The 27,033-nt window shown below is 37.9% G+C and overlaps 1 protein-coding gene and 1 long non-coding RNA gene across 3 annotated transcripts in view; both read left to right on the top strand.

The window, feature by feature from the left end:
- The window catches only part of MSRA (methionine sulfoxide reductase A), a 292,183-nt gene that overhangs the window by 21,628 nt on the left and 243,522 nt on the right, over window positions 1-27,033 (top strand). The gene's annotated exons all lie outside the window — the stretch shown is intronic.
- Window positions 1-27,033, top strand: part of LOC308064559 — a 68,662-nt gene that overhangs the window by 21,309 nt on the left and 20,320 nt on the right. Inside the window, exon 2 of the long non-coding RNA XR_013928440.1 lies at window positions 1,940-27,033. This exon is cut by the window's right edge and continues 20,320 nt beyond it. This is a non-coding gene — a long non-coding RNA (uncharacterized lncRNA). The remainder of the gene's footprint in view (window positions 1-1,939) is intronic.

The following is a 27,033-nucleotide window of genomic DNA, read 5'->3' as shown; positions in this document are numbered from 1 at the left end:
TTGAAATACTTTGTTGTCAATACATGGTTTTTGAAGGAAAACTAATTAAAAAATGAGTTTCTAATAGTGATTGCTGAAGTAGTATAGCCTTTCAGAGGTGATTCCACTGACAGTAATTTCTATGAGAGCTTTTTGTTGCCATGTTGATGTCTGATGGTCTTTCAGTAAAGGCAAACTGACATACTAGATTTTTTTTCTGTCAAGTGCACAAAGAAAAGAAATAGAAAAATTATACATAGGTGATTTTTTTCCCAAGTTGGCCTGTCACAGTGATGCTAGGTACTAATTGAAATGATAGGATGTGCAATATTTGGAGGCAAAAATGTGATTTTGAAGTTAATGATATTTCGTCTGGAGTTGGGAGGCTATTGGGAAAAACATGCATAGGTGTGTTACAGTCACTGGAAACAAGAAAAGGGGAGCCTTGGGAGGATGTCTGATTTATCCACCTGTCTGGAGATCAGATAATTAACCTATTAAAAAAAAATAAAATCAGTAGTTAAGATTACACAATGTCCCGCAGAACACAGCAGTTGTTATCTTAGGAAGTTTTTTCTTAAGGCTTAAGCTGGATCTTTATTGTTTTGGTTTAACTTGTTTGATTTCTTGTACTGTTCATGGTAGTTACATAGAACAATTTCTGTTCTCCCTTTTAGTACCATATTTTAGGTATTTGAAGGCTGCTGGTGGTTTTCTTCTTGATTAAATAACTGTAGTGTGGGATTTAGCAGCAGTTTCAGACCTCAAATTTAGGTATCTGCACACAGGTATCTCAGTGTGCTCTGGGTGTGTGGATCCTGTTATATTCCATGGAGGTATCGCCCTGGAGTAAAGCCTGGAGAGCTTGGTTTAAAGGCCAAACAAATTGGTGAGGAGAGCAAGGGAAACACAATTTGCTGATAAACTTATCAGGAAGAACTATTGGTTTAGCAACGGAATTGCCCTACTTGGTATATCACAGACATGTATCTGATGCAAAGATGGGACAAGACAAATAGGAAATAAATGACACTTTAAAACTGGACAAACAGCCATCTTGTTGGACACTGGTGTGCTTTCCAAAGATGTTTGGCAAATGTGGGTCGTAAAATAACACTTTTAAAGCTCCAGGTTTTTCTTAGCCTGAGAAACAAAGCATGCTTCCATGAGGAAGAATATTTTGCGTCTTCTTTTAGCTAAGTAAACTTTATCCCTGAATCAAACCTTTGGGAAGGTTGTATTACTGAGTCCCAAGTAACAACTTAGCCTCCAAATGTCTGGGACTCTATATGAGAAAACAGTAGTGTCCACAAAATTATAAAATTATACACTTAGGGAAGTTCCCCCCCCCTTTCCCCCTTGGATAATCTATTTTTCTCATTAGTGTAATGCATACGTTTCAAAAAGTTGGCACTTTGCCTTGGCAAATAGCTTGAAGATAAAAGAAAGTTTATTCCTGTAATTCTCCTCAGATGAATTCTTGTAACTTAGAATATCTTGAATGGAGTTCCAGATACAATTTTCTATCCTTGAAGTCGTGTGACATATCCAAAAATTTTCCACCAAAGTTAACTGTTAAAGCTGAGCCATTTCTCCTATGAATGCCACAAGAACTTGTGCTTTTGAATTAACAGATGACATCATTGGCATCTGTGGATGTGTGGAGATTGCTGAAGATTTTTTGTGTATTAGCTGGGATTAGCTTTAGTATTAATTTTCGGCTGATTTTTAATAATAGTGAAATTGATAAGAACTAGTTGTTTTCAAGCTGGAGTTTAGAAAGTTAAAATGTGCATGTCTTTCAAATGTGATCTTAATTCAAATCTATACATCTCCTGCTCCTGGCATCTTCCCATGACTCTTGGGAGGAGAGAATGAAAACATATTATTTTAAGGAGTATTTGGTTCTTATTAAAATTACACATACGCCCGCCTTCAAAAGAATCTTGATTTACTGCAGGTTGTTCATGTGTCGCATGCGGACATTTTTAGAGAACAGATTTCTTATCACTGTGAACAGTGAATGGCTTCCAGTGCTCCACGATCAGTGAGCAAAAATGTTATATCCATTGTAAAAGGTAGGAAACCATGAAATCTATAAGCCGATTTGGCAGAAGAAGCAGTTGTTGGTGCCAAAATTTGGTTACTGACCCACAGTTTCCTGTTTTTAAATATATTAATTGATTCGCAAAGAGCATCTTTTGGAAAACAAGAACTCAGACAGACTGGCACAGGCTGGAGCTCCGCCAAGACTGCTCGGGAAGGTTGCCATGCTGGGAGCGAGCGAGCGAGAGAGCGAGCGAGCGAGAGAGCCGAGGAAAGAAAAAAAGGCAAGACTTGGCACAGCTCAGTCAAATCAGCTTCTTTTGTCTGCTTTCTCGGCTTGAGCTTCAGGAAAGAAAACCGTCCTGGGGTACAGAAAAACTCAGAACTTTTTGGTTTTCAAACTTGGATAGCTTTTTAAGTCTCTTGGGCTGTTTGAAAGTGGTGGTACATTAAATGACGTTCAGTTACCAGTGATAAGAGAAATAAAAAGACTTCTTTAATGAAGCCTCCACATTGTCAGTTTATACATATGGGAAATACGATATTTGATTTTTTATTTTTTTTTGTATGTCTGATTAAACTGTAAGGGAGCCGAGTAACTTGGAAGATTACAGAGGGAATACCTAAATAAAAGGGAGAATTTCAATTTTTTGCAACAAAAAAAAGTTTTCATCGACATGAACATGCTTTAAAACCAAATCTGACCTCCTTCGGAATATGTTGAGAATGGGAATTTCAGTGTTTCTCTCATATATGCTACAGACACGAACTTTTACTGGAACCTCCTTAAAGATTTCATCTGACCCAGCAAAGAAGTAAGAGTAGAGAGAAAGTTGTGACATCTTAATATAAAAGTAAGTATGTTCTTAAAGCAACAATATTTATTTTTGCTGCTTCATGCTGTCCTAGCTCCATCTCCCAGCTATTAGTGACAACACTGAAGACCAGCAGGGCAAGCCGAAGACACCCAGACTATGCCTGAAGGGCACAAAAAAGAAATGAAAGCATGGTTATTTTGCTACTGCTCTATAAACATTTCTCCCAGTGCATCTTACTAGGGAGCATATGAAATTGCTGGATTTTCGAGGAAATAAGAGATGGAAAAGTATTGACTTCTGCCAAGTCAGGAATGTTTGAAGATGACAGAGCTGGATTTGAACTGATGACACTGGATATAGAAACTTCAGTTTGTAGTTACAGTACCTGTTTGCTGTAAATTGTGAAAAAATCTGCTCTTTTCTCATACCTGGATTAAAAAAATCTGTGACGACTGAAGCGTGGATGTCTTATGATTTCAATAAAATTAAGGACCTAAAAATCCATTGTTTATTTTCTCCAAGGGTGCCTGGATTTTCAGTGAGACAGGTACCTTATTTCTGATTTCATAGGAACAAATACTAGCATGCTGCCTATTAGGCCTGGATGTGGTTGGATTATACTACTGCTGCTGTGACAATCAGCATTATTATTTCAGAGAGTAACTGTAAAGCATAGATTTTTATGGATCATCTTCACTTATAGTAAGTATTATACTATCCTTAAAGAATAGATTGTTCAGCCTGTAAGATGTGCAATTTCTGGCATGCTGCAGAAGTACATTTCCCTAATTTTTATGTTAAGGAAAGAAAGAAACAACATTAATGAAAAACATTTTAAGAGGGATGTGTTTGTATTTCAACTGCACATCATGGCATTTTGATTATTAGAGTACTAAAAATAACTGGTCTTTTTTGTTATGTAAAAGAACTTGGGTTATTTAATATTACATTAAATTGGTTTCATAGCAAGATACGTTAGATTTTTACTACATCAGTGAACCTTTTGAAAGATACTGTAGTTAAATAGTGGGTATGATGCTGTTGTGATTACCATTTGATGTACTGAAACCTTTTAATATGGTTTGTTAGTGATTTTCGAAGAAAGTGTCTCAATCAGATACATTATAAAACCAGCAATCCTGTCTTTCTAAATCGTTACAAAATGTATGACAGCTGTGTGTTAAAATAGGTATCCCGCAATAGATTGCAGATTGATGCTCAGTGGAAAGGAAATGTTTGAAGTTCAGATTTGCTCTCTGTGTGGTTAGCTAGTATGTTCTTCATTCCTGCACAGACATTAACATGTGATGTGTTCGGGGAAACAGAGAGATGTGATGGGTGTAAGTTTGCAATCACAACAGTGTACTAAGTTTGTCTATCTGTGTGCATTTTCTGAAATGAATTTCCCGTATTTCTTAGAAATAGTGTGTAGGCTCAAAGCATATGCAATTTTCTTTAATCACGATATTTCAAAACAAATTTTTAATGGATGTCATTATTAAAAATCGGAAAACAATAGAAAACATTTGTCGTGGTGCCTGTGAGTGAAAACAAGCTCTGAATATTAGAATAGCCATATCTCCTGAGTATTTACGTAATTTCAATAAATGATTTCTTGGGTTTTAAACATGATCAACATGTGGGTCCTTGCAATGCTTTTACAAATGTAAATATTTGTACAAATATTTGAACATATATTGGCACTGAAGTTATTTTGAAAGCAGTTGCTACAATTTTGAAACTATTATTTATCTTTGAAATTCCTAGTCAGTGTATTTTGATTTCCTAAATGAGATATACACAATTGCAGATTTATTTTGGCCTATATAATAAGAAAGTATTTTTTTCTTTCTGCTAAACCCTTTGCTTTTAAAAGTTCATCTAAGTGCTTATTTTTGGAAAATACCCCAACTTGGCAAGTTAAAAGCAAAATTTGAATTGCATGGCTTAAATGGTTGGTTCCAGAAAGTTGATTGGATTGCATGCAAATGTAATTTGTGAGTGTAATTTGACATGGTTTATTGTATTGATATATTTTATTTACAAACTTTATAATAATTTTGAGTTTTCTGGATACTTTAATCGGATTATTCATTATCATGATTCATTTATGATCCTCAGTTATTGCTTAAGTTTAGTAACTTCATAAATGAGCAATTTGTGTTTAATTCTTAATGAATCATTAATATGTATTTTGCATTGTACAGTTCCTTAAAGTGGCATATTTCAATGTGGAGGTGAGGATTAGGGGTTTGGGTTTAACTTGCTTTTTCTTATTGAGCTACAGAGGCATAATATTATTTCACATAGGAGTGTTGTGTTTGATACTGAAACGGGCCTATGTTTGATCTCACTTGTATGTATTAATAATATATAAACCAAGGCTTACTCTTCTGTTTTTACTAGTGTCAAAGTAGACTGAGATCAAAATGGGACTGTAATGGCTTAGTTTGTGCCTTTTATATTGACATGTGTAAACTGGTTTTAACACAGATTTGTACAAAGGTTGAATGAGTACTTGCTATGAACCAATACATTTTTTTGGACAAGGAAGAGGTACGCAGTTCTGAGTGTGACTATGGATTTTTCCTAAATATGGCTGTAGGATAATAATATCAACGTTAAAAAACAGTGTATGCAGCTTTTGTGTGTTGTTTTGCATTCCTGTATCCATGGAAAATGCTGAAGGTTACCTTGATGATCTACGTAGGATAGATCTCCATATTCTGCCATTGCTGAGGTATTTTCAGCTTCTGTAACCAGTATTTTTTTAAAAAATCTATATATATTTTAAGGCTTTTTCCATTTACCATTTGCCATTACTCCAGAATAATTGCTGATTTTGTAGCCCACTACAGGGCAAGGTCTTTTCTCTCCATATAGCAACTTTTCTGGCACTGATGTCATCATTTTAATTATTCCGTATAATGTAGTATGTTTTCCTTCAGGTCTTGCTGCAGTACACAGCAAGGTATGTAAAACTATTAAGTGTTTTCCTAATATTTTATCTAGATTTCCAACCTTGACCAAGGTGGAAAACTGTCTGAGAAACTGCAGGAAGAAGGCTGTAGTATTTTCTTCTTTCTTATCACCTATACTTATCACAATTTAGGATAAACTACTTCTCCACTTGTTCATGAAAACAGACACAGAATTTTTCTTCATTTTGGTTAAAATCACTTGTTCAGTATGTGTGCATGTGCTCGTTAGTTTCTCAACACTGTAAATTGGCATAACAGGATTGACTTTGGTGGAATTCCACTCCTTTATTCCATTTGAAATTATAGGCCACAGTCTTCATCTGTGCAATAGAAATTTTGAGCCAGATCAATAGTATTTTGTCCAGTGTAGCTGTTAAAACAGCGTGTGAGTTAAGTAACTTTTGTAGACATTGTGGAGGACTAAACACCTTTAGAAGGTGATCTAGATGGCTGACACGTTGGTCCTGTGAATCACTCTATTGACCTTAAAAGTAACACAGGGCAGCTGGCTTAGACTAAGATACCTGGCACTTAGTGGTCTAAATTTGAGGAAGAACAATCAAATTCTTAATTTTTTTTAAAAAAGTGTTAAAGTACAGGCTTGTGCTCCACTACAATGCAGTATTTGCTATATTCAATTTCAAGGTTAAGAAAATAGGACACTACGACAACAAATTATAAGAAGACGAAAATATTAATTTGTAATATATTTGTCTTAAAATAACAGTATTGCCTGCTATAGTCACATTTATTTTATAGATAAGGAATAATCCACAGTTCAGGGCCTGACTGATTGTGATAATCTTGTGGGAATTATTGTGGAAATGATAGAAGCTTATCCTTTTGACAGTTATGGACAGCTATATTTTTCCAGTTGTTTTCCTGTAATGAAGTTACACCCAGTATACATCTGTTTCTTTGAGTCACTGTAGCAGTTTTTTCATATTTGGCTGATGCTACGGAATTTTAGAACGTTTGTCTCTTCCCTGAAGCAGACCAGGGACCACTCGCTCTATGTACTTGAAAGCTCCAGTGGTCTTCACCTTGTCCTGGGTATTCCATGTTCTGTTATGTTCACAAAGATGCCACTTATTGTGGCTAGAAGAATTAACAAATATGAAATGGCCACTGTGGTTTTTCTTATGTTAGGTCTTGGAGGTGTTGGGATTGAAATGTGCACCTGATTTGAATGTGGTTTTCATTACAAAGGGATGAATTATAGGTCTTGCAAGAAATTTCCATTATTGTCCCTTCTTTACATTTGTTAAATCGCCTTTTTTTTTTTTTTTTGTAAGTTTGCCAAGATCAAGCAGAACCCGGCTACATTTCCTTTAGTGAGCTTCTTTTTGTTGTCTTAAGGTCGTCTTTTCTGGGTCTGCTTTGGGCTTAAACATTGTGAAGACAGAGACACTTGAATCTTGTCTAGTGTTGTAAACTGGAGAGTGGCTTCTATATTTTCTACCTCCTAATAAAAATATAATTCCCTTCTGTATTTTTCAGTGAAGGTGAAAGATATCATTGAAGATGCTTGGTGATACTGTTTATGTTTTCCATATTTTCCATATTCCTAAGTATCTTGGAATGGATTAGTTTTTTTCATACACCATTCCCTAGTCTGTATGAGAGGATACTGTACGCTCAGTAGTCACTCAAATAGCGTCTGAATTTCTACTTCATGACCCATAAAATAGCAGCTCACCAGAGGTTCATATTGTTACCATCTTCATTCTTCTGATGGTGGTGGATGGGAAAAGAGCTTTTTAGGGAAATAGGGTATATACTTTGGGAACATCTGGGAAGTTTAGGTACCCAACAGCAGTATATAGCGCCCTTTTAGACATCCTAGGCTGTTTGAGGTATCTTCATGGAGCTGGCAGTCATGACACAGAGTGTACAGGAGAACTGTTTTCTGTTGGAGTTGCAGCTGAAGCCAAGTGAGGACATCTGAAAAGAGCATTAGAATGCCTTTATCATTTTGCCAATGAAGACCAGAGATATTTTGTAGAGGCTTTTTCTATCACGTATGTGATTCCCAAACTCAGATTATGTATTGCAAAGAACAATGGCCCTACAAATAATGTAATCTATGTCATGAGCAATGACAAGAGAACTTGTGAATACAGGACCATGGAGGGGTTAGATTGGATGTTAGGAAAAATCTCTTCATGAGTTGTGAAGTGCTGAACAGACCATTCAGGCAGGTGGGGGGAGTCCCCATCCCTGGAGGTATTTAAAAGACGTGTAGATGTGGCGCTTAGGGACATGGGTTAGTGGTGGGCTTGGCAGTGCTGGGTTAGCGGTTGGACTCAGTGATCTTAAAGGTCTTTTCCAACCTAAATGATTTTATGATTGTGTCATCTTAGTCTTAGATTTTGATATCTTAACACCAGTCTTACAACTTTTGTTCAGAGCAGTGCATTGATTTCCATAACTCCCGGTCTTTTTTCTTTCTCTCTGGAACCTGTCATGTTTTCTCTAATCCCTGAAATTTTCAGTTCCGATATGACTGATTTAGTTTATTTTGGTTGCTTTAATTAATTCTGCTATGTCTCCATTCTTCGCTATTTTTCAGGGTTTCAACACTGAACAAGTCCTTTTTGGGGGAAAAAAAAAAAAAAAGTTCTCAGTAAGGGACACAGGGTTACCAAGGCATCCTGTTACTACTAACTGTTCCACATGAAGATTTAAGGTTTAAGTTCAATTTAAATCTTGTACTTCAGAAATCTCAAAAGATAGATAAAGGGTGTTTTGAGCTCACTAGGCTTGCTTCAGGACTAGTGTATTCTGAAGCCGTTCTTTCATAGAATCATAGAATTGTTTAGGTTGGACAAGACCTTTAAGATCATTGAGTCCAACCGTTAAGCCAGCTCTACCAAGCCCACCACTAAACTGCAGCCCTAAATGCTACATCTAGACGTCTCTTAAATCCCTCCAGGGATGGTGACTCCACCACCTCCCTAGGCAGCCTGTTCCAGTGCTCGACAATTCTTTTGGTGAAGACATTTTTCCATGTATCCGATCTAAACCTCCCCTGGTGCAACTTGAGGCCGTGTCCTCTTGTCCTGTCTCTTGTTACTGGGGAGAAGAGACCGGACCCCCCCCAGCTACAGCCTCCTGTCAGGTAGTTGTAGAGAGCAAGAAGGTCTCCCCACACGTTTGCCACCCTCCAGAGATGTTTGTGGTTCCAGGGCAATTACTAATGTAGTATATGAGGGCACAAAAAGAAAATAGGGCTTGAAATGTGCGTGCTAGCATGTATGTGAATTAGGATTATTGTGGCACAGGAGACTGTAGAAGTAGTATGAAATAGCACAGTGTTACAGAAGGGGTGGTGGACTCTGATTTCCCCGAAGTATTTTGATTTAGCCAGGGCAGTGAGTAGTTCTTAGAGCAAGGGTTCTGGCTGGGTGAAGGATGTGCTTCCTGGATGTGCTTTATGGTAGGAAATGTACTGACGTAAATTAGATACCAAGAGATATTTGTCTCTCCACATTGGTAAGCTGGGTTCTCATGGGCAGCAAGATCTGACTGTTATTGCATGACCACTTCTGATCAACGTGACTGTTAATTTACTTAGGGTAATTATCTGACTGGCACAGATGACTGTTTTGTTGTCATCTTTTCTCTTAAATTCTTATTCCTGCTGACATCTTCAGCCTTGGTATGTTTGAAGTTGCAACCTCTGTAGTACCAAATGTTTGGTTTTTAAAAACAGAAAGTATACAGCATTTGTAAAACACTGACTGTTTGCCCTGTGTGCTCTTAACAACCTGTTAATGGAGTATAGTCAGGAAACTGGGATGTCATACTCACCTTATTCCTTATTTATGGTGAGATCGGGTGGCGCACACCTGTGGAGACTTTCAACTTCATTCTTTTCACAGATGTACATTGCTGTAAGGAAAGCAGTTATGACAGATGGATGTTTCAGACACTTCAGGAATATGCTTGTAAGGAGGTCCACAATTTAGGGAGGTTCTCAGATCCCATCTCTCTGATATGGAGGTAATACATATACTGAATTCGAAAGGAAACTGGAAGGTCTGAAGAAAGGTTTGTTTGGACTTCACTGAATTATAATGAGAAGATATATACCTGTGATGCAGATCCTTAAGGAAGCTATTATTGATTTAATATGCAGAAGCTATCGAAAATTACATTATCCTTATATAAGATGGTGTGGTGGGCTGACCTTGGCTGGACACCAAGTGCCCACCAAGCTGCTTTATCATTCCCCTCCTCATTAGAACACGGGGAGCAAATAAGATAACACCTTGTGGGTCAAGATAAAGGCAGTTTAATGAAACGATAGTAAATGCTGCATGCTCAGAGGCAAAGGAAAACAGAAGATGTTATTCTCTGCTTCCCATCAGCAGGCGATGTTCAGCCACTTCCCAGGAAGCAATGCTTCAGTGAGCGTAGTGGTTGCTCTGGAGGACAAATGTTGTTAAAATTGAATGACCTCCCCCCCCCCCCCCCCCGTTCCTCCTCCTTTCTCTTAGCTTTTATATTTGAGCAGAGGTCATATGGTATGGAATATGCCGTAGATCACTTTAGGTCAGCTGTCCTGGCTGTGTCCCCTCCCAAGATGTTGCCCACTCCCAGCCTACTGGTGGTAGTGGTGGCAAGGTTGGCGAGACATCTGGGATGCTGTGCAAGCACTACTTAGCAGTTGTCGAAACACTGATGTGTATCACCACTGTTCTAGCTACCAATACAAAGCACATCACCATGAGGGCTGCCGTGGGGCTCAGCCAGACCCAATACAGACAGAGCAGGCCCGTCACAAGCAGTTAAAAAAGTAAATTGGTTCCCTTTTTTGGAGAGCAGTGTGGGTGGTATGGAGTATCTGAAAGCAGATGTGATGTATAATTAGTCAGTAGGTTATCTCTGTTCCATACTGTGGATTGTCTCCACATTAGGATACAGAATTATGTATTTCTGCTGAGATATGAGATGTACAGTAGTATATGCAATGCTTTTCTGGACAGGTGCAAAAGGTGGGGAGTCCATACTAGCAAGCTGTTATTTGGGCTATTAATATATTTTAATACCACTTTGATTTAATCTTCCATATAAATTAGTATTAGAAGAATCACAGAAGAGGCATACAGAAAACATTGTCTTTGATCTGCTACATTATAACAAATCGGAATATTTATTTGACCATCTTCTTAGATAATGCACTTAACAGTTCTTGCTTTTTTCCTGATAGATAACATGGGTTTAGTCCCAGTTCCCTATCTGCAAAAAGCTAAGTTTGGGTTTTGACACTGATAGGTTTCCATTTGCATGGATTTTACAGAGCAAGCCATCATCCCTTTTACATCTCAGCACAGCACCAAATATACAGTGTAAGAGTGCTTATACTAGATGAAAGGCTTCTGTGTGGATTTTATTTTGGGTGCTCCACAGCTGTGTCTTTTCCAGTCCTACAGATAGGTCTACAGAATAAGGTCTAGTTTGCTTGTTCATCTAATACATAGCTGAGTATAAACAAAGAAGTCTCTGTGGTCCTTCCTTCTACATAGATAGTACAGTAATGTGATGTTAAACCTTGGTTGTGAAAATCATAGCAAGCCAACCTTCTTAGCTACAGCCAGCTGAGGTTACAGAAGAGAGTCAATGTCTGCCTTTTGAGGGCAGCTATTTCTTCAGCTGGATGGTTGTGATGCTTCAGAATAAGAAGGCAGAGGTGAGATGGTTAGCAAGGTACAGGCCAGTGCCATACTGAACGTGCTGCCAGCAGCAGCATGTTACTGTAAGTGCTTTGCTGTTCTAAAAGAAAACCAACACTGTTCAACAATGGTTTATACCTGCAGCTACAAAGAGGGCAGCGCTTCTATTACTTTGTCCATAACTTTATCCAGTGAGTGAGAATGTCGTAAGAGTGATCCTGTATGTCAGACCTAATGCTAGCACATCCATTTTTGGCACTATCCAAGGAACTAACACGTGGGCATTTGTTAGCAAGCTGGGAGCCCACCCTTATAATCTGTAGTAAAGAGGTTTATGGTCCCCAGAAGACATGGTATTACATGTGTGTATGCCTTTCCATTAGTTTTGCACAGTTGCAATGCATTTTAAGTACTTGAGGTGTTCTGTTCTGATGCTGTTACACCTAAGGCTCTTGTTTTCTTTTTTTGTGCACCCAGTGTAATAACTTTTTATAAATGAGCTTACGTAATGTCTGTTGTAATTTTTCTTTTTACTGTGATTAAACTCATAAACTTATAGCATTGGTGTAATTTTGCATTTAAAATTTTGCATTTAAGATACATTGCGCTATTGTAATAGGATACATTGTCCCAGTGTAATGTTTTTCCTTTCATATAGATTCACTCTGTACAACATAATTCCTTTCTTTCTGTTGTAATACTTTTTCTGTGTAAATTCATCTGAAGGGGAAGTGTTAAAAGCCAATAAATTTGTAGTGAATGAGCCAGTTTTAACAGAGAGCAATGTGATTCTCTGCATTGCTGTCTTGCTGTCTCTTCTTTAAAATTGCTGTGTTGCAGGAGGCTATTGTGGTACTTACTTTTATAGTTGGGTGGTTGTTTTTTTTATTCTTGTTATTTAATTCAGATGCTGACATAATAAGTGCTCCACTGTAATGAATATTTGATGTGTTTATGCTAATGTAAATGCCCAACTATCTTGCCAGTTCTCTTCGACCTTTATAACTTTTTAGACAACAATTCTGAGGGTGATGCAGTTTGTCTGCCCAATGTATTTTGATGAAAATGGAGACTATTTTTATGGGCACTCAGTTAACAGCTTCTAGAATTCCTTTGCTTGTGGTCTTGGCTGTTATTCAGTGAGATTTTAACTTGAAATAGTCTCTTAAGACTCTGATGAGAGAATTGGGCCAGGATCAATATCTGCAGTGTAAGTACGTAGGACTCATTACTCCTGTCTTCCTTCGTAGTCAGCAGACAGTGGTAGGCACTTTTAGGCATATTTGTTCGTTATATAATACAATGCTATTGCAGCCTCAGGTGGAATAGTTTCTTCCAATTAATTTGCTCATAGAAGTGCTGAATTATGACTGAGGTGCTCATAAGCAGTGAATTTGTAAATCAAAGGCTTTCTTTAGCTCTCTTGATCTGGAGCAGGTAAATGTTCTTTAGAAATTACGAGCAGTGTGCAGAATACTTGGTAGGCACATAATTACATCTAAGTGTGTGTGTGTGTGCGCGTGTGTCTGTGCACGTGCCTGTGTCTGTGTCTTCTGGGTGATGCCATCACGTTGCTGTGGCTCACAGGAGACATTTTAGAAGACAGTCTGTATGAGTCAATGTGGTACATTCTCTCTGTCGTTTGCCCTGTCATTCTAGCGGTAGGGTACAATATGGAGTAATGCAAATTTTAAGATTTAGGCACTGCATTTCAAGAAAAATATGGCCCAACTGGAAGTAGTCCAGAGGACAGCAATAGAGGTGATCAGTGGTCTAGAAAATATCAGTGAGAAAGCAAATTTGGGTTGTTTAGCTTAAGGAAGAGAAGACTGAAGGAGAACGTGATAACACTATTCAGTTATGTAAAAGGCTGCTATAAATCAGGTCATAACCTGTTCTCCATGCCTGTGGTGGCTCAAATAAGGCATAGTGGGTTTAAACTCTGTCAAAAGAGATTCAGGTTAGATATTAGGGAAAAAATTCTCAAGATGCTGGTAGACCAGTAATGGAATAGATGATCTCTTGGTCTTTGGAGCATCCAACTGTACCAGTCTTTAAGATCAGGTTGGACAAACAGCTGTCAGAGATGACAACAGGTAGTTCTCCCTTAAGACAGACTGATGGACTAGATTTTCTCTCCAGGAGCCCCAACCCTGGTTTTTGTGATTATTGATACAATACATGAACAAAGAGAGATAAAATGACCCAAACAGAAGGATGATGCTTTAACAATGCAGCATAACATTTCTAAAACTACCTTCCATAGGTTGGACTTGCTCCCAGTTTGTTCTACTTCCAAAGTTGATCCCTTCGATTAGGAAGACTTACAAAATTTGAGTAATACTGGGGTCTACTAACAGTAAATATGGATGGTAGTAACTGGTAAAGGTTGCTGAATCCTGTGCTGTGATGGACATGAGGCTGGAGCAGCTCCACGCCCTGAGGTCCACCGAGCACTGAGGGTGATCCATGGAAGGTCTTGTTTGGGATTTTAATAGCTTTCTTTAGTTTCTTCATTATCTCCTTATAGTATTTTGAAGCAATTCTGTAACAGAGAAGAGAGATGTGATAAGTCTTTCAACCCATGCACCTAGCTGCATCAAAGAATGGCACCTCTGGATTTTATGATCTTTTAGTGCAAGGAAGTTAGTGGTATTCTGATCAGTCTTTCCTTTGTGAACTCTCAGCCTGTTTTTAAACTATAATTTTCATTTACAAAAAAGGAAAGTGTTCCTTCTGCTCTCTATTGTGCTTTTTGTATCTGAAACTTGCATGTTGTGTGCATGGCTAGCCTGTTCCTGTTATTACCACAGACAATCTTGGTGGTCCTGACTGCGTATGTTACCATTTGAATTGTATGTAAGAAGTGGTGAATTTTGCATGTGATATTTTCCCCCAGCTGTTTCATCCTCTGGGATTAGGCGCAGTCCCACTGGCAGGAATTATGTGTGATATTACCGGAAAACATTATAGCTGATGGTGTCTTGTAATGAAAGGGCACAGTACTGTGCCCTGGAGTGACCAGGCTTATATTTGCTTTGTGGATTCCTTTATAAGGAGCTCATTGAAACAAATCTTCTGGGTATTCAGCAGCCAAAGGTAGTTTTAAAATGAAAAAATATTTTTAACATAATGAGATAGTGAAGAAATCAAAGAAAATGAGAAAAATGATAGGAAGAAAAACAAGTAAAGAAAGGGGAGGATAAGAAGAAATGTTTATAGATGAGGTCTTTCAAGAAGTGCCTACATACATGTTTTCTGTGTTCATATTTCTTTTGCTATTAGGAACAGAAATCTCTTGGTTACAAAACATTCTTTTACCACATCAATTTCCCTTGCCCTACATGCTTGCTTAGTAAATGAGCAACCTCTTACTTTCACAGGGTATGAAAGGTATTTTGTCTTTGTCCTATATTGCTGTGGTAATAGGGAATATAGTCAATTAAAATAATCTGATTTTGGACCAACATATTAAGAGTTAGTAATCCTATTGCGTTATTATTGCATATCAGTTAAAGTTATTTGCACCCTTGCTTGATTTGTTTAGCATATTTGGAGTTTTCTTTATGTTCAATAGAATCTTTTGGTTTTCTTCTTTTTTTTTAAAAAACTGCAAAATCCTTATATGCATTTTTTTAATTCCTAACTTACTGATGTGTGTTATGAAACTTACCTTTCACATAGGAGATTTTATTTAAAGATGAGAGGGGTGTTTATGTATTTATACAAATGTATATATGTGTGTGTGGTGGAAGTAAAACCTTATACTTATATGCTTCTTTGAGATAATTAAAACATTTACATTTTTTTCATTAAATCAGATATCACAGAGCTCTTTTAATTTTTTTTTTTTTTTTTCTGGTAAGTTTTCCAGACTTTCTGGTATTCAACTTTGTTTGTACACTTGCTTAAATTCGAGTTTCTAAGTGACATTTAGATCAAAAGCTCTGTAATTGTTTTATTGTAAATCATTATTATTTCATTTAAAAAAGATAAAAATGAGACAAACGTGGAAAGTCCTTGTCTACCTACCCTCTAATAGTGCATTTCCTTTTCATTGCCTGTGCTGGGAGTTGGAATTTCTTATGTTGCCTCAAATTTGCTGTTTTTTCTTTACAAGTCACTTCTCTTTTATGTATAAAAAGTTTATAGATTTAGCTAGTTAATGCAGTTATTTGTTTTAGAATGTGCCTTTGGGCTTCAAGCAGTCTTTTGTCTAATAATGTTATATATGCAAGTGATGGTCTCGCTGACTGCTTAACTTGTGTTTTAGAAGGACGTGTGAAAATAAAATTTAGTATTTGTGTATCTTTCTGGATGAGACCTGAAGTCTTACGAGGCACAAATCTCAAAAATCTGATGAAAAACTCAGAGTGCACTTCCTATGATCCTAAACACTGACGAACTGAGAAACAGCACCTTCATTTATCTAAAATAGTTAGCTCCTTCTACTGCCTTGAAGGGGTCCAACACAATTTCTTTTATTTGGATTTTCTGCTCCAGTACTCAAGTTTTATCCTGCTGTTTTCTGTCCACATAAGCGTGCTGTTTAGTATGCCCAAATTGGAGACATCTGCTGTAGTTCTTTTGTCCGTAACTGCAGCTCATGTCATGTCCCTTGCACACTTGCTTCTCGAAGCTCTTGTCCTTCTCCCTAAGGGTCCTCTGAGATGTCAGCAGCATGAAAAGTTCCTTTCTGTTACTGGGAGGCTGTGAGGCTTCGCTGTGAAGCTTGCTGCTACCATTCTACTTGCATCTTTCCCTTTTCGGAAACATTTACGTTACTCCCATTTGGATTCACAGTCTTGGTGCCTAATGCTGTGGCATCAGGAGCAAAACCAGTGCCGATGGTACCAACAGTATGAAATATAATGTGGAGTCATGGATTTATGTCTAAACATTTTAAATTACTTTGATTTCTCTTTCATTGTGTAAACAGTAAAAGTTCTGTCCCACACAGAACTGCATCTAACTACTGCTAAAAGTTTTTATTAAATTTCTGCTTTATTTATTTTCTAATTTTAGTAAAATTTTCTAATTTTACTTGTTTCATTTTTAATGGTCGTAATAATGGACGTGATAATGTTTATAATCACAGCACCATTGTCCCTTGCACCATAACTGAAGTCAGTAGCCTTTCATTTAGTAGCCTCAATATCTGAGTTAATATTTCTCTTGCTTTCCTTTTTATTGAGAATTTATGCCTCCAAACATTCTGTTCTGAATACACTGCAAAGTGGCTGCCATTACTGCTAACAGGTCCTGAGCATTCCAGAGAATGGGATACCAAACAATCTTTGGCACTCACACACTCATCAGTTTTGTTAGCACTGCCACGTTTGTCACACCCCAAAGAGAACCAACCCACAGAGATCTTATAATTCACCGAAGAGGAAATTGAGACATATAACCTCGTTGAAGAAGGTGTTTCCACCTTTTCATACAGCACAGGTTCCACTGCGAAAAGTGCACATGCTATGTTTAAAAAATTTTAGACCCTGGCTCCTCACTGAGCCGTGTAAATGATGCAAAAGGTGGTTTTTCCTTGTTCCTGAGTGCTAGGAAGAGAACTACAGACTTCTTTGGCAAAGTTGCAGAGCTAATGATACACCTGAAAACGTGTTGTTTAAGGGTTGCCTGCAGATTAGCCATGACAGCCTGCAATTACTAGTTCGGGGGCCACAGTTTGGGAACACTTAGAATACCCTTGTCCAGGAAAGTCCAGTAACCCAGTGTAATGGTACAATGACTTTAATATTGATGAGTAGGCTCTCTACAGTATCCTTTAAACAGTTTTACTAGTAACCTAAGACTACTGCTTAGGAGTTTCAGATAAAATTGGTTTTATCTAAAATTGACGAGACCTGGAGAAAATTTTCTGTATTGTTAATTCTGTTTTGGTTGAGTCTGAACTTGCGTGTCATGAGTCATACTGGGACTTGAATGTAATAGTGAAACTCAAAGCTTTGTTATGTACACAGCTTCTTGTTTCCTTCTGCCTGTATGACACAAAACTTGGACTTCACTTTTTTGACAGTAAGGGAAATTAAAACCTTCTCCTCCCATCCACAGCCTAGGAAGTGTCACCTTTCCTGTATTTCTTTATCCAAGGTATACTTGGTATTTGTAAGCGGACAGCTTATGTTTAAGCTGTTGTAACGATGGTTGCTGATACTTTGTGTAGTTCAAATATTTTGAAATCAAGCTGTAATTGTGCCATTGGTGATAGCAGTTATTCCAAAAAGACATTTGTGAAGCAGTTGGAACCCAGAGAGTTCTGTGCCTTAGGTAGCGGGAGCATGCTTTCAGGGCTCTTCAGATTTAATTTCTGCAATGTAGCCAAATATTTCAAGCACATATGTTGAAACTTGCTTTCAAAATCTGTATTTAGGCATTGATTTTATTGGAAGGTGTAAGAGACTGGTCCTTTGGAAAATTGGTCTCCTCTAATTATGTAGGTAGCATATTTTACAATGTTAGATTCTGTCTATGAATCAATCTCTCCCATTATTAGAGATGACATTTCCATTTAATTTCCCAGTGGGATTCCATTTAATGTTTTCAAAACAGTGTCAGCTGAAATCATATTTATTTTGGTTGTTTGCCTTTATAAAGAAATTTTTATTAGAGGAATTGCAAGGTTTTTGAAATGGAAGAAAGAGTTTTTACAGATAAAATGTTTGTGAAAGTTCCATTGTTATTTTCTTTAAAATTCAGTGCCTTGAATAGATGTCAAACTTATGAGGCAGCTGTGCGCATCTAAATACAGTATCAGAAACAGAGGATTTGGGAGTCTGCTGAATTTTCTTACTTTGGTCATGATGTTACTCAGTGAATCATATGTATTTGGTGTTACTGTGAATGAAGCTAGTACTTGGGTTTTAATTTACAGATGAAGAAGTTAGTTCTTCCTTGGCGTATTTGTATTATCTTACCAGGAATGTTTTTTTTAGCATGCATAACGAATTTTTGTTATGTTACTGGCTGTGATGCAATACAGCGGTCTGTTCTAAATATGTCTGTTGTAAATAAAAGAAGGTGAAGTGATTTTCAGCTCTGAGACCAGGTGGCATGGACTGCCTTATGTCAGTCAGGCCAAGGCATAGATTCAGGCCCTGAGACAAGATGCTCTGGGTTCCCCAAATGTCCTGTTCTTGCGGAGATGATGAAGGCTAGATGTGGCTTAAAGTTTTATGAGCTGTCACTAATAAGATTCTCCAAGATATTTGAGTCTTTTCCTTGTTTTGGGATTGGTGAAATGTGGTGTATTGAATATAATGTAAAATTTAAATGTTAGGGAAAATTCTAGATAAAGAAAAACTGCCTATGCATTTGGGAGAGTGTCACAAGGGAGAAAACTAGCAGAGGAGGGAAACAACATATGTGTGAAGAATAAAAGAGACATAAAATCTTAGGATGCTGCTTATTAATAGGATTTATTGCTGCCATTTATAATAGCCCTGATTGAAACCATTTCTTTTACATTTCTTACTTGATACATTTTCAGGAAATTAGAAGAAAATATTAAATGTGTTACCTTCTATCGCATGTCCCCTTTCTCTTCTCCTGATCTTTTTACTCGTTACGTTTTAAACATTTATGGGGAAAAACATTTTAAAAGGGCATGTAACACAAAGGAAATAATCACAGTGCCATGCTGTTTTATGGGGCAATAATCCAGTTGCCTTGTTTCAAAAAACTACTCAGCCTTCATTCTCCTAGGCTTTACCTTAGGGAATAGAGCTGGATTATTGCCTTGTAAAACAGTGCTGCATTCCTGTTGTTGATTAATTATAAATCTTTGCCTATCACTCGTATTTTCTATCTTACAGCATTCCTGTTCCTTTCCTTCATGGCTTTGTCCTGCATTCAGAGAATTCACAAATCAAAGCCGAGTTCTGCCTGATTTGTGGCACTCTAATGTTAATCTCTGTTCTGGCAGTTTCTGTATAGGCATGTTATACATTTATTTTGTCCAAATGAAGGTGAATCACGTGTGAACAGCTTCTGAGTGAGATTCAGCCTGCCTAAATTTCACTGAAGTCATTCAGTCTGAGATAACGGGGAGCACCGTGGTGGCTTTAGTGTACCTGGGGATCCCCTGCATCCCCATGGGAGTCTACTCAACTTTAGATCACATACCACTTATCTTCCGCAACCGCTGGGCTGTATAAACCAGTAGTAAGTAGATGTTAGGAAGGAACTTGAGTAATGAAATGAATTTTAAGAAGGTTGGGATCTACTTAGGTTTGAACTGGGAATATGGGCTACTACCTCGCAGTGCCACCATCAAGGTATTGTCATTGTTGGCACTTAGCCATATTTGTATCTCCCTACATGTTGGTAACTGACCTCGTTGGGCTCTTCCATAGAATTTTTAAGTCTTTTTCTACTTCTGGAAGCTTTCTGTGAATGGGAAGGAACAGCCCAGAAATACCCGACACAGTAAGAAGCCAGACACAGCCATGATCGTATAGTTGCTGGCATGACATTTTCTGAAATGCAGGTAATCTAGCAGGGCAGGCAATTCAGAAGTGTTGCCAGATAGGGTTACCGGTGGATAGACACTGTCCAGATTGGAAGATTACAGGATTTGCAACATCGCTTGTAATTTTGTGCTGGAGAAGCATCTGAATAGGATTCTTATAAATTACTTCTTTTGCGGGGGGAATGACCTACATATGTTGACGAGTTTGCTCAGTGTACAATTAGTGAGTGAATGTTTTCTGATGTACTATTTATGATTTGTGCTTGACAAAATGGCCATTACCATTCTTTGTTTATTTACGTATCAACTTGGATGCAATGGTCTCTAAAATCATTTGGAAGTCGAACCTGGTCTTGTACATGACCACTGTCTTACTAAGTAATGTTTGATACAGAGGACTTATCACACATCCAACTCAATCATCAGAGATGACTATCCATTGTTTGCTTTATGAACAGCAAAACGGTAACAAGGAAAAGTTTGATTTCATGTAAGGAAAAATGTCTTCGTAGTGAGAATGTGAATTGCCATCCTTGGGGATTTTGAAAACTTGACCGGGGGTGACCCTGAGCAGTCTCATTTAACGTTTAATTTGTTCTGCTTTGAGCAGGTGTTTAGGCTTCAGACCTCAGTGGTCCTTCCAGGCTACGTCCTTCTGTGATTTTATGTTACTTTATGTTTATGTTACAGTAACTTTATGTTACTGCACAGGAAGCCATTGATTCAAGCATGCTGCGTCTGTGTCAGACAGCTTTTTTGAGTTCTCACTGGCTTGTGGGAGTCATGCTTTTTTCTCATACTCCTGCTTTAGTAGTTCATAAACTGTACAGCTAGGTGGAGAAACTTCTTGTTGCTTTCTGGATACGTTGAATAATACATCCTGGGGGATGGGTTACTGCACAAGTGTTCTACTCCCACAGTTTTAGGTACACCACCGAAAGCTGGTGGAATAGCTTCTTGGTAGTCAGCTGCTTTCAAACCACACATTACCAGTAAGGTTAGAGTTAGAGTAAATGAAGTGGAGAATATTTGCAATCTTTTCAAATACTTGATAGAAAGGAGATCAACCAAGTGTGGGATCCATCCCAGGATCACACCTCAAATACATTTTTATGTCTATAATAGGCTGTGCCATCATAGTAAACAAACTTGTTTACTGGTCTTGAGTCAGTCTGACTACATCCACACTATTAAACTCTTTCATCTAACAGCACACTATAGCAACATTCAAAACATCTTTTGGAAATGTTCCTAGTCCGTACTGACACTTAACAGAGGAGATAAATACACCAGCCAGTCTGCAGGGCCAGGGTCTTGGATGTAGTGCATACACCATGTCCTGTTTAAATTTGCTTAAATTAGAATTTTCCTCCCTTTCCTTTCCTGCTTAGCTTCATGATTTCTTGTTCGTTATGTGTCTAGAAGGCAGTTTCTGCTTCTGTTCCTGACAGCTGAGTGACCTTACATGCTAAGATATGCTATTTTTTTGACACACCATATGCAAAAATGTCTCTTGTACTTGCCTGAATTACAAGGAGGTTATTAATTTTTAGTGGAGTGGGCTCCTCTTTCTCACTCGGTAAGGCAGTACGCAGGTTTCACAGTGACGTTCTGTGCACTGCGTTTTATAGTTTTTATAAATATGTGCAGTGACATATGTATGTTTTAGGCATATAAATGAGACAAAAAACTGCACCCCACTATTGATTGACTTTTGTTTGAGATGAGACATACTGATACTTCACCACCTGATGGTGACAGTGAATTTTGGGTGGCTGATCCTCAGTCTTGTTTTTGAGGGAAACAGTGATACTTACTTCTTGGAAGTTCTGAATGGTTTGAATGCTAACAGTTTAGCAGAGTCTGTAGGTCCTTGTATGAAATGGTAACAGGTGTGATCACATAAGGAATTACAATTTTTTAGTTCTTTGGCTGAAGTGATCAGTGCTGATGGCTACTCACTTTTACAAAGGTCTTTGATTTTTGATTATGAACAGAAGCACATAAAATAAAGGTAACTAAGTTTACCCATGTAAAACAGTTTAATAATATCAAAAAGATTTTTCTGATCAGTGTTATATTAATATGTTGTTATATAGATGACAATTATTTAATGATTTGTAATATGCATTTTTATTTTACTGTGTCTAAATTTGGAATATAATGGATAAACATAATCAAACAGATAATTTAGTAACAAATAGAATTAGGAGGAAAATGCACAGGTTGTAAGAGGATGAGTTTTGGGAAGCACAAGGAAGTCACTGTGTACTGAGATAGCTGAACTGCTGGCATTGGTTGCAGCAAATCAATGAAAAAGTTTACAATGAAAAGCCAATATAGGAGTCCTCATGTGCTGTCACCTGCATTTGGCACATGCAGGTTAATAAATGTCTTCCCTCTAGGTATACTTGAGAGGTAGTCCTTAAGAAGGAAATATATTTCTGCGCCCCCCTCCCTTAATTTCTTATTGTTTTGTGCAAATGAAGTCAGAACAGAAGTGTATTTTAACTTCACATAAAGCAACATAATTGGTAGGATATATGATGCAAATAAATTGGTTCAAATTTTCACCTAATGTACCCCTGCTTCAATTCTCTTGCTGCCCTTATGAACAGTAGTTATTGTTCTTGCATTGCAGTTATCTTTGAAGAGGCAGGGTTGCCTGTGGCAGTTGAGGCAAAATCAGAAGAAAATTTAAATGATTAATTAATGTAATCTAGCGTCTGTTTTACCAAAGGCTTTCAGGGACTTATTTAGCTCGATTAATGAGAGAAATTCCAGCAGCAGGTTTTTAGAATAGGTTTTTGAAGAGTCTAAATGACATAGCTGCTGGAGGGAAAATGTTCTTATACCTCTTTATATTAAGCCACCCACTGAATTAGTACTAAATAAAAATATTCTTTTACAGCTTTTATTTTTTATTTAGTTTTTATTTAGTATTTGAAAAAAAATCAACCTAGTACACAATTGCTTTGAAGTTGTAAAGGGCAGGGGATGTAAATCTTTCATATCAGCTATCAGAAGTGTGCACGTTCCTAAAAGTGACTGGACAAAACCACGGAAGAAAAGTCTGCTGGGGGATACCAGATACAGGTACTACCTGTGGGCTGGGGAATCCCTGGAAGGTGGGCAAATATTCTAGGAAGTTACCAATATGGGCTTGCTTTTTGTGTCTGTGCTCTTCTGTTGGAGGGAGAGCAAGTTCAGCCTGGCTTCAATAGCTGTTCATACAGTTCAGCCTGGTTCAATAGCTGGTTTGCATTATATGTTTTAAGATTCAGAGATACCAGTAACCAAATGAAAAAGTTAAAAGAAGTAAAAATGTTGAGATATTTAAAATTTTGAAATGTTTTGATTTTGTCCATTTAAAATTCTTGTTATCATGCTTAAATTTGGAAACAAACACTTATGAACTAAAATAGTGTGATCTGCTGCTATTACAGAAGGAGTTAGGTTATGTGGGACTTGTTGAAGTTATCTAGTTCCTTGCTCCGAGCATGGCTGCCTTCAAAGTTAGGGCCTTGCTGAGTTGAGTAGTGAAATCTCTGAGGATGTAGATTTCATCACATTTTTTTAGACAACTTGTTCTTGTGCTTAACCACTTTGTTGTGAAAAATATTTTCCTTTTATGGAGCTGGAGTTTTGCTTGCTGCTGCTACTTTTCAATATGCAACTATTTTCAAAAATATGCAACTAAGTGTTTTAATACTTCTGAAATGTTTGCAGTTTTTGTTCAAAACAAAACCAACAAACTATTAATTGATAATTTCCAGCATTTTTTTAATGTAAGCCATACAAACAATTGCTATTGAAGAATGTCATTCAATTCCTGTCCGGCTGTAGGTATTCAATGTCAGTGAAAATGTTTGTCAGCCCAGAAGTTACAGCAGTCTATAGGAATGCAAAATGTCCAAGATGTCACTGTTCCACTCTAGCATCCTACAAATCCTGAGAAAGACACAGAAAGAGATCTTCAAAGTTGGCTTAATTTTTTTTTTTTTTTTTGGTAGCCTCAAAACTATGCAGATGCACAGACTTTCTTCCTCACTTATCCTTCCTTACCCCACCTTCTCTATAGAACATGCTGATCAAAATGGTAGTTAAGTAGAGAAGATCTCATACATTGTAATTCTTTAGCAGAGGTATACTGTAGTTTTTAAAATGAAAACTAAAAAGTGATTGTTTGCACTGTGTTGTATAATTTTAGAATAATGTAGGTTGGAAGAGTCCTCTAGAGGTCTGTGGACCAGCTTCCTACTCCAAGCAGGGCCAGCTTAGGTAGGTGAGATTGCTTGCCTGTCAGAATATGGATGGCTCATCTATCAAAAGTGTTTTATTGGTTGAAAGATAAAAGTAGATTGCCACTTATTCTTCTGAGCTATCTGTGTTGGAAGAGTTTTTAGTGGCCAGAAGTTCAATGACAAAATGAAAATTGATGAGAAAGTGTTTTTCAGTATACTAAAAGTATGTATGCTTTACATGTGGCTGTATGGACTAAGGCTAAATGCATTAATTTAAAAGGTGTGCTAGTTATTCTTCCTCTTTCAAGAACAGAGGCAACAATATTATACTCACCAAAAGTCCAGCAGACAGTCAGAAGGCCAGTATGACAGTGATCGCATACAGAATTGGAGGTGAAGTGATAAAAGGAATAAGGAAGCTAGGAAATGGAGGGATAAAGATGAATCCCCAGGCAATCTGGGTATGAGTCAGAGAAGGGAAGGAAGAAGGATGACTTGCAGAGGAGAACCAGAGTAAGAAATGAGAAGGTGTGGCGTTCAGGGTAACTTGACATGACTGTGGAAAGACTGAATGAGACATGGAATTTCTCAGGGACTCATTTTAAGGTCATGAGCCACAGAGGAGACTGCCCAAAAGAAGGCTACTCATTAGCATTGACTGCAACTTAAGTAGAACAGTTCCCAGGGGAGACAGTTAAATTTTTGTGGGTCTCCGTGTTAGCAGTATCCCCACTTTCTCAGTGCATCGGACCTGGTGTGCTGGAAAGAGAACTAATATACTAACAATTTGTGTAACCATTATGAGCAGCAAGGTTTTATTTTATTTCTGACGTTAGTGCATAACTTCACCAAATTAGGGCATGTGGTATGTCTACATTTTTAATATCAAGAGGTTTCAATGAAGGTGAGGAGAAGAGTCTCACTCTTCTAAAGCTTGCATAAAATACTACGTTTAAATACAAACCAACTGCTTCCATGAACCATAAACCAGCCCCAGTGCACCAAGGAGGTTCATTATTTAGCCCAAGAACACTCCTGCACAGCTCACAAATGGCATCCCCAATGGCTTTTGTTTTAGTGAAGCCTCTGACAGTAAGAGGCCTGTTTCTTCTTTAACTGTATACAATCTTAATTTATCCTTGTTGGCAAGCTAGCCCACCTTATTCCTTATATTGTGAAATGTACACAATACCTTGATTACTGTTCACTGGTCACAGGTGGTGTTCCCCAGGGCTCAGTATTGGGGCTAGTCCTGTTTAATATCTTTATCAACGATCTGGATGAGGGGATTGAGTACCTCAGTAAGTTTACCCTCAGTAAATTTGCAGATGACACCAAGCTGGGCAGGAGTGTTTGTCTGCTTGAGGAAAAATTTCTTCACTGAAAGGGTTGTCAGCCATTGGCACAGGCTGCCCAGGGAGGTGGTGGAGTCCCCATCCCTGGAGGGATTTAAAAGATGTGTAGATGTGGCACTCGGGGACATGGGTTAGTGGTGGGCTTGGCAGTGCTGGGTTAACGGTTGGACTTGATGATCCTAAGGGTCTTTTCCAACCTAAATTATTCTGTGTTTTTCAGGCATGTCTGGGCCCCTCTGTCTTCTCTGCTTTGGTGCTCAGCCTGAGCTTGGAGTACGTGATGGGGAGAGAGTCACAATCACCCAGAGCTGTGTTGATGTGGCACTTAGAGACTTGGTTTAGTGGTGGACTTGGCAGTGCTGGGTGAATGGCTGGACTTGATGAACTTAAGGGTCTTTTCCAACTTGCGTAATTCTGTGATTCTGTTAAGTCTATCATTCCTATATTCTGTGAAGTCTATTAAGGTAAACTCTTGTCTACCTAGAACCCTCAGCAAAAAGATGATGCAGTGTTGAGTGATAGTAGTAGCTGAGCTGAATATGTCTGTTCCCCCATTTTTGGGAGCCCTCCCTGTCACAGATGACGGATCAAACAAGTGTGAGGTATTGATGGCAAGGGAACTCCTTGCTTTAAGAGCTGTAAGTGGCACTTTGAAGAAAGTAGGTGGCCATACTACTGTGATTTGTGGTGCCTCAGCCAGGTATTGTGTCGTCACTGGATCTAGTATGTGGAGAGCAATGCAGCAAGGTGAACTGGAATTTCTGTCTCTCCTTATTGACTGTAGATATTTCTGGAGGATGAGTGAGTACTTCTGCATGACTACTTCTACTATGCCTATTAGCTTCCTGCAGGGGCTGAGAAAATAAGAAGTTAAAATTACCCAAACTCTTTTGGGCTTGTGTTTGTACTTTGTACTGCACTCTTTGTTTTTCACTCTGAGTGGCAGGCATATTGAACTCTTGTGGTTTTTCTTGGATTTTATTTGTATAGCTGAGATTTGTTGTTTGTATAGTGTGATTTTGCCACACATCCACACTAGCTCTTGCTGCTAGAAAAAAGCAGGAAAAAATTTAAACACCTAGGTATCCCTGCTTTTAGTCTTAATTGCTTTCAGTTGGGTCAAAGATTGCCTACTAAAAGAAAGGGAAACTTGTAGTCTGAATTAACAAAAAATATCTTCACAGACTTACCATCAAACCCCAAAGAAACATCAGTTCTTTTATTTTTACTTTCTTCTATTTTCGCAATACCTGTAATCCTTCTCATGTTTCTATTTATTTTTTAAATCAATGCATTCTTTTTGATGTTTAGCTGCAGAAACTGACTTTTCAGAAATTGTGGGCTTTTCAGTGTGTTAAAAATATTTTAGTTTGAATACTGTAGCTGCATACATAATTTTAATATAACTATACACAATTTTATAGCTTACTGTTTTTCTGTGCAT

The sequence above is a fragment of the Falco punctatus genome (assembly GCF_963210335.1).
Source record: "Falco punctatus genome assembly, chromosome: 5".
NCBI lineage: Eukaryota > Metazoa > Chordata > Aves > Falconiformes > Falconidae > Falco > Falco punctatus.
Note: the sequence above shows the minus strand (reverse complement) of the source record. Positions and strands in the feature narration are given on the sequence as shown.